Here is a 10,458-nt window from a genome sequence, read left to right on the forward strand (position 1 = left end):
TCTATTATAGATAATAATTTTTAAAATTTCAAAGTAAAGGTACATAATTACACTATTAAAATTAGTAAGTTAATTAGTGCCATAGATACTCCAAAAAGTATACTTATATATCATAGGAACAAAGTAGAAAAATAAAAATTAAAAATTAATTACATTAGCATAGAAAATATCATCAAATACGATAATAATTATAAAGAAATATGAATAAGGCCTAAACTAAAACTAGAAAATATTGCTCAGAATAATAAAGAAAATCACATTAAAAGGAGAAATATACCATGTCATTTTAACTGGAAGAGAAATCAAATGCCCCCAAATGAATTTATATTTAATATTATCCTGGTTAGATCCTAGCAGTTCTTTGGTGGAAATTGACAGAGTCTGTAATTTAAGCAGAGCTGCAGTGATTCTGAAACAGTCAAGACAATCTCAAAAAAGAATGTCTTTCTCAGGGCACCTGGGTGACACTGTCAGTTAAGCAGCTGACTCTTGGTTCCAGCTCAAGTCATGATCTCAGGGTTGTGAGATTTGAGCCCCAGGTTGGGCTCTGCACTCAGCATGGAGTCTGCATAAGATTCTATTTCCCTCTCCCCCTGCCCCTCCAGCTCGTGCTCTGTCTCTCTCAAATAAATAAATATTAAAAAAAAAAATGTCCTTCTCAAGTTGAAGGACTTACACCATCATTAAAACTTGCTTTAATGGTAACAGTAAGGAAGACAGTGTGTTATTGGTACAAGGATAGACATATACACCACGGAAACACTATGGACAATCCAGAAATAGATTCACACACATGTGATCATCCAATTTACAACTAAGTCACCACTGTAGCTCAGGAGGAGAGAGGATGGTCTTGTCAATAATAGTTTGATCACAATTCTAGAAAAAAAAAATAGGGGAGCCAGAGCAAGATGGCGGAGGAGTAGGAGACCTGGATTTCGTCTGGTCTCAGGAATTCAGCTGGATAGGGATCAAACCATTCTGAACACCTACGAACTCAACAGGAGATCAAAGAAAAGAAGAGCAACAATTCTCTGAACAGAAAAGCGACCACTTTCTGGAAGGTAGGATGTGCAGAGAAGTGAATCCGAGGCGATATTCAGGAGGATAGACGGCGGGGGAGGGGGCCTCCGTCGGCCGCTTCTGGCAAGTGATAGAACCGCGGAGCACAAAATCGGAACTTTTAGAAGCCAGCTCCACTGAGGGACGTCGCTGCAGTGGCTAAGCGGGGGGTGGAACCCTCGCGGGACAGTGTGGTCTCAGGACCCTCAGGGTCACAGAAAGACCGGGGGAGCCTGAGTGTGGCAGAGCTCCCAGGTATCGGAGCCGGGAAGCCAGCTGCAGAGACAGAGCCGAGGAGCAAGCTCTCAGCTCGGGGTTGCCATAGACTGTGATCCGCAGCCCAGTCGGGGCACTGCTCCTCCAGCAGGGACCCAACGGGCGGCGGATCCAGGGAGACTCCCCTTCCTCCCCTGGGAGGAGCGGCGCGGGAACGCACCGCAGGGATCTGCTGGGTTTGGAGACTCCACACGGGTTCGGGTGCCAGAGATAGAAACGCTCGGTCACAGGCCGGGTGAGCACGGAGTGCGGCCGGAGACCGGGGACACGGGAGTGACTGCTTTTCTCTGGGGACGCACTGAGGAGCAAGGCCCCGAGTTCTCAGTTCCTCTGAGGCGGAGATTGGCAGGCCGCCATTTTCACTGTCGTCCTCCAAAGCTGTACGGAAAGCTTGCAGGGAACAAAAGCTCCTGAAAGCAAACCGGAGCAGGTTACTTAGTCCTGACCAGCAAGGGTGGGGCAATTCCGCCTCCGGCAAAGACATTTGGGAACCATGGCAACAGGCCCCTCCCCCAGAAGATCAGCACGAACAGCCTGCAAGCCAAGACCAAGTTTACCCATCAATGAGAACGGGAGAACTCCAGCGCTAGGGGAATACTGCACGTAGAATTCATGGCTTTTTTACCATGATTCATTAGTCTTTCGAAGTTAATTTTTTAACTGTTTTTTTTTAATTATTCTTTTTCCCTTTTTCAACCAACATCTTATCAATGCCTTTTTTTAAAAAAAAATTTTTTTTTTCATTTTTAGAGTCATATTCTATCCCTTCATAGTAGTTACCTTTATTTTTGGCATATATATATAAGTTGTTCTCTCTTTAAAATTTTGAGATACAGTTTCTTCTAACAGATCAAAATATACCCTAAATCTCTAGTGTATGGCTTTTTTCCAGTCTCCTGCCTGATCACATTCTCTCCGCTTTTTTTTTCTTTCTTTCTTTCCTTTTTTAAAATCCTCTTTATTTTTTCAAACACCTGATCAATTCCTTTTTTAAAATTTTTTATAATTTTCATCTTTACAATCATATTCCATCCCTTGATCATATCAACCCTTATTTTGTACATATATAAGTCTTTCTTTCTTTAAAATTTTAGGAGGCACTTTCTCCTAACAGACCAAAATACACCCAAAATCTAGTGTGTGGCACTGATCTACGCACCAGCCTGATCATATTTGATCATGTTCTGTTTTTTTTAAAGATTTTTATTTATTTATTGAGAGAGAGAGAGTGATAGAGAGAGAGCATGAGATGGAAGAGGGTCAAAGAGAGAAGCAGACTCCCTGCTGAGCCAGGAGCCTAATGTGGGACTCGATCCTGGGACTCCAGGATCATGACCTGAGCCGAAGGCAGTCGCTTAAACAACTGAGCCACCCAGGCACCCACATACTCTGTTTTTTTGTTTTATTTTGTTCTGTTTTTGTATGTTTTTATCTTTTTTTTTCTTTCTTTTTTCTTTCTTTCCCTTTCTTTTCCCCTTGTTTCAGGTCTTTTCTGATTTGTTTAGAGCATATTTTCTGGGGACGTTGTTACCCTGTTAGCATTTTGTTCTCTCATTCATCTATTCTCCTCTGGACAAAATGACAAGACGAAAAAAATCACCTCAACAAAAAGAACAAGAGGTAGTACCGTCTGCCAGGGACCTACTCAATACGGACATTAGTGCAATGTCGGACCTAGAGGTAAGAATCATGATTTTAAACATACTAGCTGGGCTTGAAAAAAGCATGGAAGTTATAGAGAAACCCTTTCTGGAGAAATAAAAGAACTAAAATCTAACCAAGTCGAAATCAAAAAGGCTATTAATGAGGTGCAATAAAAAATGGGGGCACTAACTGCTAGGATAAATGAGGTGGGAGAGAGAATCAGCGATATAGAAGACCAAATGATGGAAAATAAAGAAGCTGAGAAAAAGAGAGATAAACAACTACTGGATCACGAGGGCAGAATTCGAGAGATAAGCGATACGATAAGACGAAACAACATTAGAATAATTGGGATCCCAGAAGAAGAAGAAAGAGAGAGAGGGGCAGAAGGTATATTGGAGCAAATTATAGCAGAGAACTTCCCTAATGTGAGGAAGGAAACAGGCATCAAAATTCAGGAGGCACAGAGAACCCCTCTCAAAATCAATAAAAATAGGTCAACACCCCGACATCTAATAGTAAAACTTACGAGTCTCAGTGACAAAGAAAAAATCCTGAAAGCAACTCAGGAGAAGAGATATGTAACCTATAATGGTAGAAACATTAGTTTGGCAACAGACCTATCCACAGAGACCTGGCAGGCCAGAAAGGACTGGCATGATATCTTCAGAGCACTAAATGAGAAAAATATGCAGCGAATAATACTATATCCAGCTAGGCTGTCATTGAAAATAGAAGGAGAGATAAAAAGCTTCCAGGACAAACAAAAACTAAAGGAATTTGCAAACATGAAACCAGTCCTACTAGAAATATTGAAGGGGGTCCTCTAAGCAAAGAGAGAGCCTAAAAGCAGCATATACCAGAAAGGAACACAGACACTATACAGTAACAGTCAACTTACAGGCAATACAATGGCACTAAATTCATATCTTTCAATAGTTACCCTGAATGTAAATAGGCTAAATGCCACAATCAAAAGACATAAGCTATCAGATTGGATTAAAAAACAAGACCCATCAATATGCTGTCTGCAAGAGACTCATTTTAGACCCAAAGACACCCCCAGATTGAAAGTGAGGGGGTGGAAAACCATTTACCATGCTAATGGACACCAAAAGAAAGCTGGGGTGGCAATCCTTAGACAAATTAAATTTTAAAAGAAAAACTGTAATAAAAGATGAGGAAGGACACTATATCCTACTGAAAGGGTCTAGCCAACAAGAAGATCTAACAATTGTAAATATCTATGCCCCTAACATGGGAGCAGCCAATTATATAAGGCAATTAATAACAAAAGCAAAGAAACACATTGACAGCAATACAATAATAGTGGGGGACTTTCACATCCCCCTGACTGAAATGGACAGATCATCTAAGCAAAAGATCAACAAGGAAATAAAGACTTTAAATGACACACTGGACCAAATGGACTTCACAGACATATTCAGAACATTCCATCCCAAAGCAACGGAATACACATTCTTCTCTAGTGCCCATGGAACATTCTCCAGGATAGATCACATCCTAGGTCACAAATCAGGTCTCAACCGGTACCAAAAGATTGGGATTATTCCCTGCATATTTTCAGAGCACAGTGCTTTGAAACTAGAACTCAATCACAAGAGGAAAATCAGAAAGAACTCAAATACATGGAGGCTAAAGAGCATTCTACTAAAGAATGAATGGGTCAACCAGGAAATTAAAGAAGAATTTAAAAAATTCATGGAAACCAATGAAAATGAAAACACAACTGTTCAAAATCTTTGGGATGCAGCAAAGGCAGTCCTGAGAGGAAAGTATATAGCAATACAAGCCTTTCTCAAGAAACAAGAAAGGTCTCCATACACAACCTAACCCTACACCTAAAGGAGCTAGAGAAAAAACAGCAAATGAAGCCTAAACCCAGCAAAAGAAGAGAAATAATAAAGATCAGAGCAGAAATCAATGAAATAGAAACCAAAAGAACAGGAGAACAGATCAACAAAACTAGGAGCTGGTTCTTTGAAAGAATTAACGAGATTGATCAACCTCTGGCCAGACTTATCAAAAAGAAAAGAGAAATGACCCAAATCAACAAAATCATGAATGAAAGAGGAAAGATCACAACCAACACCAAAGAAATACGAACAATTATAAGAACATATTGTGAGCAACTATATGCCAGCAAATTAGATAACCTGGAAGAAATGGATGCATTCCTAGAGATGTATCAACTACCAAAACTGAACCAGGAAGAAATAGAAAACCTGAACAGACCTATAACCACTAAAGAAATTGAAGCAGTCATCAAAAGTCTCCCAAAAAACAAAAGCCAGGGCCAGATGGCTTCCCAGGGGAATTCTACCAAACATTTCAAGAAGAATTAATACCTATTCTCCTGAAACTGTTCCAAAAAATAGAAATGGAAGGAAAACTTCCAAACTCGTTTTATGAGGCCACCATTACCTTGATCCCAAAACCAGACAAAGACCCCATCAAAAAGGAGAATTACAGACCAATATCCTTGATGAACATGGATGCAAAAATGCTCACCAAAATACTAGCCAATAGGATCCAACAGTACATTAAAAGGATTATTCACCATGACCAAGTGGGATTTATCCCTGGGCGGCAAGATGGGTTCAACATCCGCAAATCAATCAACGTGATACAATATATTAACAAAAGAAAGAACAAGAATCATATGATCCTCTCAATAGATGCAGAAAAAGCATTTGACAAAGGACAGCATCCTTTCTTGATCAAAACTCTTCAGAGTATAGGGATAGAGGGTACATACCTCAGTATCATAAAAGCCATCTATGAAAAACCTACAGCGAATATCATTCTCAATGGGGAAACCTGAGAGCTTTCCCTCTAAGGTCAGGAATGCGGCAGGGATGTCCACTATCACCACTGCTATTCAACATAGTATTAGAAGTCCTAGCCAGAGCAATCAGACAACAAAAAGAAATCAAAGGCATCCAAATCGGCAAAGAGGAAGTCAAACTCTCACTCTTTGCAGATGATATGATACTGTATGTGGAAAACCCAAAAGACTCCACCCCAAAACTTCTAGAACTCATACAGGAATTCAGTAGAGTGGCAGGATATAAAATCAATGCACAGAAATTGATGGCATTCCTATACACCAACAACAAGACAGAAGAGAGAGAAATTAAGGAGTCGATCCCATTTACAATTGCACCCAAAACCATAAGATACCTAGGAATAAATCTAACCAAAGAGGCAAAGAATCTGTACTCAGAAAACAATAAAATACTCATGAAGGAAATTGAGGAAGACACAAAGAAATGGAAAAACGTTCCAAGCTCATGGATTGGAAGAACAAACATTGTGAAGATGTCAATGCTACCTAGAGCAATCTACACATTCAGTGCAATCCCCATCAAAATACCATCCACTTTTTTCAAAGAAATGAAACAAATAATCCTAAAATTTTTATGGAACCAGAAAAGACCCTGAATAGCCAGAGGAATGTTGAAAAAGAAAAGCAAAGCTGGTGGCATCACAATTCTGGACTTCCAGCTCTATTACAAAGCTGTCATCATCAAGACAGTAGGGTACTGGCACAAAAACAGACACATCGATCAATGAAACAGAATAGAGAGCCCAGAAATGGACCCTCAACTCTATGGTCAACTAATCTTTGACAAAGCAGGAAAGAATGTCCAATGGAATAAAGACAGTCTCTTCAACAAATGGTGTCGGGAAAATTGGACAGCCACATGCAGAAGAATGAAACTGGACCATTTCCTTACACCACACACAAAAATAGACTCCAAATGGTTGAAAGACCTAAACGTGAGACAGGAGTCCATCAAAATCCTAAAGGAGAACACAGGCAGCAACCTCTTCGACCTCAGCCGCAGCAACTTCTTCCTAGAAACATCGCCAAAGGCAAGGGAAGCAAGGGCAAAAATGAACTATTGGGACTTCAAGATAAAAAGCTTTTGCACAACAAAAGAAACAGTCCACAAAACCAAAAGGCAACCGACAGAATGGGAGAAAATATTCGCAAATGACATATCAGATAAAGGGCTAGTATCCAAAATCTATAAAGAACTTATCAAACTCAACACCCAAAGAAGAAATAATCCAATCAAGAAATGGGCAGAAGACATGAACAGACATTTTTCCAAAGAAGACATCCAAATGGCCAACAGACACATGAAAAAGTGCTCAGCATTGCTCGCATCAGGGAAATCCAAATCAAAACCTCAATGAGATACCACCTCACACCTGTCAGAATGGCTAAAATTAACAAGTCAGGAAACGACAGATGTTGGCGGGGATGTGGAGAAAGGGGAACCCTCCTACACTGTTGGTGGGAATGCAAGCTGGTGCAACCATTCTCGAAAACAGTATGGATATTCCTCAAAAAGTTGAAAATAGAGCTACCATATGATCCAGCAATTGTATTGCTGGGTATTTACCACAAAGATACAAATATAGGTATCCGAAGGGGTACGTGCACCACAATGTTTATAGCAGCAATGTCCACAATAGCCAAACTGTGGAAAGAGCCAAGATGTCCATCGACAGATGAATGGATAAAGAAGAAGTGGTATATATACACAATGGAATATTATGCAGCCATCAAAAGGAATGAGATTTTGCCATTTGCGATGACGTGGATGGAACTGGAGCGTGTTATGCTGAGTGAAATAAGTCAATCAGGGAAAGACATGTATCTATGACCTCACTGATATGAGGAATCTTAATCTCAGGAAACAAACTGAGCGTTGCTGGAGTGGGGGTGGGGTAGGAGGGATGGGGTTGCTGTGTGATAGACATTGGGCAGAGTATGTGCTATGGTGAGTGCTGTGAATTGTGCAAGACTGTTGAATCACAGATCTGTACCTCTGAGACAAATAATGCAAGATATGTTAAGGAAAAAAAAGAAGAAGATAGCAGGAGGGGAAGAATGAAGGGGGGTAAATTGGAGGGGGAGAGGAACCATGAGAGATGATGGACTCTGAAAAACAAACAGGGTTCTAGAGGGGAGGAGGGGGGGATGTGTTTGCCTGGTGATGGGTATTAAAGAGTTCTGCATGGAGCATTGGGTATTATACACAAACAATGAATTCTGGAGCACTACATCAAAAACTAATGATGTAATGTATGGTGATTAACATAACAATAAAAATTTTTTAAAAAATAGGAAAATATCTATATGACTATAAGATGGGCAAAGATTTTTTAATCAGTGTACAGAAAACACTAACCTAGTCATAAATTCAACTTTATTAAAATTAAGAACTTCTTTTCATCAAAAGACATTAAGAAAGTAAGAAGGCAGGTTGCAGTCTAGGAGGAAATATGTTACAGCATATACATCTCACAAAGAACTCAGATCCAGAACATAAAGGGAAACCTATGCACTCTTTCAAAATATTTACCCCTGCCCCAAATTAAAAATGTGTAGATGTCCCAAATAGGCATTTTACAAAAAAGAATAACCATATGGGCATTGGGCATTTGCAAAGGTCCCCAACACCATTAATCATCAAAAATAAAATGCAAGTAAAATCATAATGGGCATATCCCTACCAGAATGACTAAACTTAATAGTAAGGGTTGGCAAGGAGGTGGAGCAACTAGAAGTCTCATAAGTAACTAGTACCTATGCAGATTGGTACAACCACTTTGAAAAACTTTTGACAGTATCACTAAATACAAAATACATACATGCCCTGTAACCTAGAAATGCTACTCCTAAGTAGAGACTCAACAAAAATTAGTACTTGTGTTCAAAAATGTTTATAGTAATTATATTCATAATAGTCCAGAAATGAAAAAAAATAATAGTTCAAAAATGTAAACAAACCAAATATTTATGAAGAGTGGAATAGATTAATCAGTTGTGATATATCCATTTAATAGGAAACTATACAACACTGAAAAACAGCAAAGGAGGTTTTATACATATGTAAACGTTTTATGCTGTATATTTAAGATTTATGCAGCTTGCAGTACAGAAGTTATACCTCGATAAAAACAAACAAAAAGAAAAAGGGAGCAAATCCATGGAATTTTCAAGATTATCTTTTTTAAAATAAAGATTTGTTTATTTATTTGAGAGAGAGAGAGTGCGTGCACATGGAGGGAGAGGGAGAGGGAGAGGGAGAAGCAGAGATCCTGCTGAGCAGGGACCTGGATGTGGGACTCAGTCCCAGGACCCCGGGATCATGACCTGAGCCAAAGGCTGATCCTTAACCTACTGAGCCACCCAAGTGCCCCTGTGGTCCATAATTCTTCAAAAGAAATGAAGGAATTGGTCATAATCATTAAGAAAGCAAAGGAGGCGGGGGAATAGTTGTAACTGTGACATTAGACACAGCATATAAGAAAAGTTCTGGAGTTTCCTAATTAAATGCCTAGGAAAATGTGGCCTATACTACAAACTGTAAAATGACATTGATATAACGGGCGCCTGGGTGGCTCAGTCATTAAGCATCTGCCTTCAGCTCAGGTCATGATTCCCAGGGTCCTGGGATCAAGCCCCATATCAGGATCCCTGCTCGACAGGAAGCCTGCATCTCCGTCTCCCACTCCCCCTGCTTGTGTTCTGTCTCTCGCTGTGTCTCTCTCTGTCAAGTACATAAATAAAAATCTTTAAAAAAAAAACATATCTATTAAAAAAAATGACATTGATATCTAGAAGTTTCACTTTGGGGTCCTTTGCAGTTCTGTGGTTGTGATTATACACTAATAACATAATATGCATCTTGGTTATTCTTACCAAATATCTGATATATCTATAAAGAGATGATTTGATTGTCCTCCTGACCTTCTAAATTAGTTCTAGAACCTTCTGTCTGACCTAACGATATTCTTATCCTCCTTTATGGAGTTTCCCCTGATTTCCCTCACATATTATTTTTTTCTTCTTCTTTTATATTTAAGGCATAAATTTAGTTGAGTGAAAATTGGCAAGATCCAGTGAACAGGTAATTCATCAGGACAAAGCTTTGCCCCAAAGGGCTTGAGGCCATCCAGGGATTCCATGTTTGACAGAAGCATTCACAGCATAACTAAACAAACAAGAAGGTATTCAGAGAAGCTGAAAGAGATCTTCAAAGAAGAGTCAGTGGTTGATTTTTAATTTCTGTGTGGTATTCTGAAGCTTAGTGCAGAACATATCAAAACCTTGGAAAGGTAATGGTGGGGTCATGAACTTCATAAGGCAGAATAATTCCCAACAAGAACAAAATAGAAGTCAAAGAACTCTATATTTAGATATGAACTACTAAAGGGGGAATACCAGCAAAACAGTAATGCCTGGGGAAAACCTCCTTCTTCCAGAGGTGGGTTCTTTCAACCACCAATCCTGGGCTATCTGGCTGTCAAGCACTTTATCATGAAACATAATAATAAATGCAGTTCAGGAGTTCTTTATAAAATTCACTTTTGCCAAAGTTCATGTTGTTTTAAATGTTCTAGTAATAATTAATCCTCCAGTTTAAAAATCTT

Source organism: Callorhinus ursinus, unplaced genomic scaffold (assembly GCF_003265705.2).
Source record: "Callorhinus ursinus isolate GAN/ISIS: 27379988/994484 unplaced genomic scaffold, GSC_fseal_2.0 scaffold6, whole genome shotgun sequence".
Taxonomy (NCBI): domain Eukaryota; kingdom Metazoa; phylum Chordata; class Mammalia; order Carnivora; family Otariidae; genus Callorhinus; species Callorhinus ursinus.